Below are 6,000 nucleotides of genomic sequence, written 5' to 3'. Positions count from 1 at the left end.
CAGGAGGTTGTTGTGCACATTGGTACCATGTCAGTAAGGACAGTGATGAGATTCCACAGAGAGAATATATGGAACCAGGCACAACATTAAAAAGCAGGCCCTTGAGTGTAGTAACATGGTGGCTCAGTGGTTAGCACTGCTGCCTCACAGGACCAGGGGCCCGGGTTCGATTCCAGCCTGGGGTGACTGTCTGTGTGGAGTTTGCACATTCTCCCCGTGTCTGCGTGGTTTCCTCCCACATCCAAAAGATGTGCAGGTTAGGATGAATTGGCTATGCTAAATTGCCCCATAGTGTTAGAAGCATTAGTCAGAGGGGAATGGGTCTGGGTGGGTTATTCTTTGGAGGGTCAGTGTGGACTTGTTGGGCTGGAGGGCCTGTTTCCAATCTAATCTGGATTACTACCAATGGCATGTGCTAGTGAGAGGAGGAATAGCAGGATCGGGCAGATGAAAGCGTGGCTGAGGAGCTGGTTTGGGGGGGGTTAAAGATTCATGTTTGTGGAGCATTGGAATCTCATCAGGGGTAGAAATGACCTGTAGAAGTGGGATGAGTTCCACCTGAATGGGAAGGGGACCAACATCCTTTGGATAGGTTTGCTATTGCTACTTGGGAGGCTTTAAACTAGTGAGGGTGATTTGGTGCTTTGGAAAGCATAAGCTTTCCTGATGAAGAGCTTACGCTCGAAATGTCGATTCTCCTGCTCCTCAGATGCTACCTGACTGGTTGTGCTTTTACATTGCTACTTGGGAGGCTTTAAACTAGTGAGGGTGATTTGGCGCTTTGGAAAGCATAAGCTTTCCTGATGAAGAGCTTACGGTCGAAATGTCGATTCTCCTGCTCCTCAGATACTGCTTGACCAGCTACGCTTTTCCAACGCCACACGTTTTAAGCTCTGATCTCCAACATCTGCAGTCCTCACTTTCTTCCTGCAGCCAAGAGTTTGGCAGGGAACAAGGTAGGGCTGATGAATTAAACTGCATTTAATTCAATGCAAGAAGCCTAACAGGTAAGGCAGATGAACTCAGGGCATGGTTAGGAACATGGGACTGGGATATCATAGCAATTACAGAAACATAGCAAATGGATGGATAGGACTAGCAGGTTAATGTTCCAGGTTATAGATGCTCCAGGAAGGATAGAAGGGGGGGGGGGGGCAAGAGAGAAGGAGGCAGGGACTTTTGGTTAGGGCTAACATTATGTCTGGACTTGGGGAGGATATCCAAGCGAGATTGTGCAGTGAAGTTATTTGGATGGAACTGAGAAATAAGAAAGGGATGGTCACCTTGTTGGGATTGTACTAGAGACAGCGGGAAATTGAGAGGCAAATACATAAGATCTCAGATATCTATGAGAATAATAGAGTAATAACGGTAGGGAATTGTAGCTTTCCAAACATAGACTGGGATTGCCTTAGTGTTAAGGCCTTGGAGAGGGAGGAATTTGTTAAGTGTGTACAAGAAAATGTCCTTATTCAACATGTGGACGTACCTACTAGGGAAGGAGCAGGACTTGACCTTCTCTTGGGAAATAAGGCGCCTGTTTCCACACTGTAATGTAATCTAAATCTAATCTAATCTAATCTAAAGAAAATGTCCTTATTCAACATGTGGACGTACCTACTAGGGAAGGAGCAGGACTTGACCTTCTCTTGGGAAATAAGGCAGGGCAAATGACTGAGGTGTGATCGTAATTCTATTAGTTTTAAAAAAAACTTACGACAAAGGATAGGCCAGATCTAAAAGTTAAAGTTCTAAATTGGAGCAATTGGGGAAGGCTATTTGCAGGTAAAGGCATGGTTAGGAAGTGGGAGGCTTTTAAAAATGAGGTATAATGAGAGTTCAGAGACAGTATGTTCCTAGTAGTGTGAAGGGGAAGGTGGTTAGGTTTAGGGAATGCTGAACAGCTGGAGAAATTAAGGCTGTGGACAAGAAAGGGAAGGCATTATCAGTTATACTCAGCTGGGATTGAGTGGATCCTGGAAGGAGTATGAGGGTAGTACACTTAAGGCAAAAAGGGGATAAGAGATGGTGATGGCAAATAAAGTTAAAGAGAATCCAAAGAGATTCTAAAAGTATATTAAGAGTAAAAGAGTAACTAGGGAGAGAATAGGACCCCTTAAAGATCAATGAGGCTGTCTGCGTGTGGAACCACAGGAGATAGGTGAGATACTAAATGAATATTTCACGTCAGCATTTACTGTAGAGGAGGAGATGGAAACGAGGGAACCTGGGGAAATAAATTATGACACCTTGAAATTTTTCATATTATAGGTGCTGGAAGTCCAAAAAATGTCACTGATGAATAGCTGAAGGTGGTTGAGCCCAGGACGCTTACCCTGAGGAGCTCCTGCAAAGGTTTCCTGGGTCAGAGATGACAGACTGGAACCAACCTGCTCTGTTGTGGGTATGCCGCCAACCAGCAGAGAGAGTTTTCCCTCGGTTTGTACTGACTCTAGATTGGCTGGGACTCACCGACACCACATTCGGTTCAATGCAGACTTGGCCTCAAAGACAATTCTTCCCAAGTCACTTGTAAAATTCATTTGTAATAGGACAGCGTCTGTCCCGACGTGTGAAAGATACAAAACTTCAGCAGCATGGCTTTTGTTTCCCCCCCAAGCAAATAATGTAATGCCTGGCAACTAATTTAAGATTCCTTCAAATGCTACTGAAGAAATGAGTAGTAAAGAGCTCACTTGTGATTTTTAATGGACATGACAACCTTCCTTACCAACCAACCATTGGTAACAAACCCTTCAAGGAGGACAAAGTGAGGGCTGCAGATGCTGGAGATCAGAGCTGAAAATGTGTTGCTGGAAAAGCGCAGCAGGTCAGGCAGCATCCAAGGAGCAGGAGAATCGACGTTTCGGGCACGAGCCCTTCTTCCTGATCCTTGGATGCTGCCTGACCTGCTGCGCTTTTCCAGAGCGAAGCCAAGAAAAACGGCTATCGAAGTATTTGTTGATTGACCTTTCAACCAAATTCATTTGCAGCTTCCTTTAGTGCAATCTGAAGCTTTAATTGGCATTTGCTCAACATCACATCACAAAGGGCTTTAGTTAGTGAAGCACTTATGTAGTGTAGATGCATTGGGATGAATGAGAGTCAAAATGATAGAACTTTTTGCAATTAATAAGTGAGGAGAAAGCGGTTCCAATGGTGAAAAGGTCAAGGGGTAAGAGCACCCAGTTTTATGGTGACTGGTATAACTTATATAATTAGCATTAACTTGCAAAAGGGAAAGGCTTAAATACTTAAACTGGAAAACAAAACACAGGGAAAGAGCAAGGGAATTAGATTCCCTACAGTATGAAAACAGGCCATTCGGCCCAACAAATCCGATCCTCCAAAGAGCAAACCACCTGCACCCACTTCCCTACCGTATATTTATCCCTGACAAACGCACCTAACACTTTGGGCAACTTAGCACGGCCAATTCACCTGACTTGCACATCTTTGGATTGTGGGAGGAAACCCACGCAGACACAGGGAGAATGTGCAAACTCCACACGAGGCTGGAATCGAACCCGGGTCCCTGGCGCTGTGAGGCAGCGGTGCTAACCACTGAGCCACGGTGAGTGGGGGAAAGAGGGAAAAAGAAAGTTAAAAAGAAGGTTGGGTGTGCAGATTTGACAGTTGAAGTGAAAATTAATGTCATTTCAGGTCGCTGCGAAAGAGAAATCTTTCCTCTCTCAATGAACGAATGGAAAAGTATCCAAAGGTTTTTACCTCCATTGGCATGTCTCCATTTCACTATGACACAACACTGGCCTCTACTGGTAGTTTAAAGGTATTACAGAGTGCAGATTATCATGAAACCCACAACCCAGGAACTCAAGAGTGCCTCACCACCACACATCCCAGAAATCCAGCTAGCCCACAGCCGTAATACACCAGGCAGGGACACCCTTAAGGTGAAAGTGCAAATACGACCCAAGTCATGACCGAGCATGCCATAGTCCAAATGTGTGAATGTACTACAGGCGACAGTGAGGACTGCAGATGCTGGAGATCAGCCGAGAGTGTGGTGCTGGAAAAGCACAGCAGGTCAGGCAGCATCCGAGGAGCAGGAGAATCGACGTTCCGAGTAAAACGTACAAGAGCCAAGTTTTTGCAGAAGACAAAAACCAGAGAGAAGCCAAGTGCTGAGGGATCACAAAGAAACAGACAGGGTAAGTGTGTGGACAAAAACTTGGTAGATGGAATATAACGGGGGGGGGGGGGTAAAAATGTTAGGTTACATACTTTGGTAGGTAGAAGATCTGAATGTTATTTAAATAGAGAAAGACTGCGGAAAGCTAGAGAAGGGAGGGATTTGGGTGCTCTCACTTGTGAATCACAAAAAAACGAACATACAAGTACTGTATTAGGTGAGGCACCTGGAATTGTATTCAAAGGGAATGGAGTATCAAAATGGGGAGACTTTGCCAAAGGGCCTATGCCCGAAACGTCAATTTTCCTGCTCCTCGGATGCTGCCTGACCTACTGTGCTTTTCCAGCACCACACTCCCAACTCTGATCTCCAGCATCCGCAGTCCTCACTTTCTACTAGTTAGATCACAGCTGGAATGCTGCATACAGTTTGGTCCTGGCATTTAAGGCGTTCGGGGCAGTGCAAAGACAGTTCACCAGAAAGGGATTTACTCAAGAGGAGGGGTTGGGCCTGTGCTCACTGGAGTTTAGATGAATTCAAGATCATCTTACTCAAACAGACCAGATGCAAGATTCTTACAGGACATGACTTCTTGGCACAACTGTAGAAGTGTCATTCCCTCCCCACCCACCCGCCCCCAACTTGTGGGAAAGTCTAGGACCAGAGGGCATAATCTCAGGATAGCTGTCCGCCCACTAAAGACAGAGATGAGCAGCAATTTCTCCTCTAAGAGAGTGACAAATCTGTCTAATTCTTCCCTGCAGAAGGCTGTCGAGGCTGGGTCATTATCCAAGGCTGAGAAAGAATTTTAATCAGCAAGGGGAATCAAGGGTTACTGGGAAAAGGCAGGAAAATGGGTTTCGGGATGACCAGGTCAACCATGATTTCATTGAATGACAGAGCAGACTTAATGGACTGAAGGACCTCCACTCTCTGCTCTGTTGTTTAAGGTCTTATGGACTGCAGCCCCCGATCCAAATGGGGGAAACGAACGAACATGTCCAAACGTCCAGAGAGCTCCTGAGAACCAGTCTTGGCTAGTGATGCCTCCCAAGGTTCAAGACCCCAGTCAACACTTAGAACAGAACATAAGCTGCACAGCCCCAACCACGGAACCGTGCTGAATGGATTCAAATATCGACAGCAGGAGGTACTTTCTGAATGGGTGTGAAGCTACAAATGGTGGAAGAATCAAAGGAAATTAGGGGCTCCCACCCACAGCCCGCTAAATCTGAACAGGTACAAAAACAAAATCAACACAAGGGGGACCAATGGACACTATCCTTCATTACAAGGCGACTGGAATATGACAGAGGTGTCATAGAGACGTATAGCACAGAAACAGACCCTTCAGTCCAACCCGTCCATGCTGACCAGATATCCCAACCCAATCTAGTCCCACCTGCCAGCACCCGGCCCATATCCCTCCAAACCCTTCCTATTCATATACCCATCCAGATGCCTTTTAAATGTTGCAATTGTACCAGCCTCCACCACTTCCTCTGGCAACTCATTCCATACATGCACCACCTTCTGTGTGAAAAAGTTGCCCCTTAGGTCTCTTTTACATCTTCCCCCTCTCACCCTAAACCTATGCCCTCTAGTTCTGGACTCCCCGACCCCAGGGAAAAGACTTTGTCTATTACCCTCTCCAAGCCCCACACGATTTTGTAAACCTCTATAAGGTCACCCCTCAGCCGCTGATGCTCCAGGGAAAACAGCCCCCAGCCCTGTTCAGACTCTCCTTATAGCTCAAATCCTCCAACCCTGGCAATATCCTTGCAAATATTTTCTCAACCCTTGAAAGTTTCACAACATCTTTCCGATAAGAAGGAGACCAGAATTGC

The sequence above is a fragment of the Chiloscyllium plagiosum genome, chromosome 37 (assembly GCF_004010195.1).
Source record: "Chiloscyllium plagiosum isolate BGI_BamShark_2017 chromosome 37, ASM401019v2, whole genome shotgun sequence".
In the NCBI taxonomy this organism is placed as follows: domain Eukaryota; kingdom Metazoa; phylum Chordata; class Chondrichthyes; order Orectolobiformes; family Hemiscylliidae; genus Chiloscyllium; species Chiloscyllium plagiosum.
Note: the sequence above shows the minus strand (reverse complement) of the source record.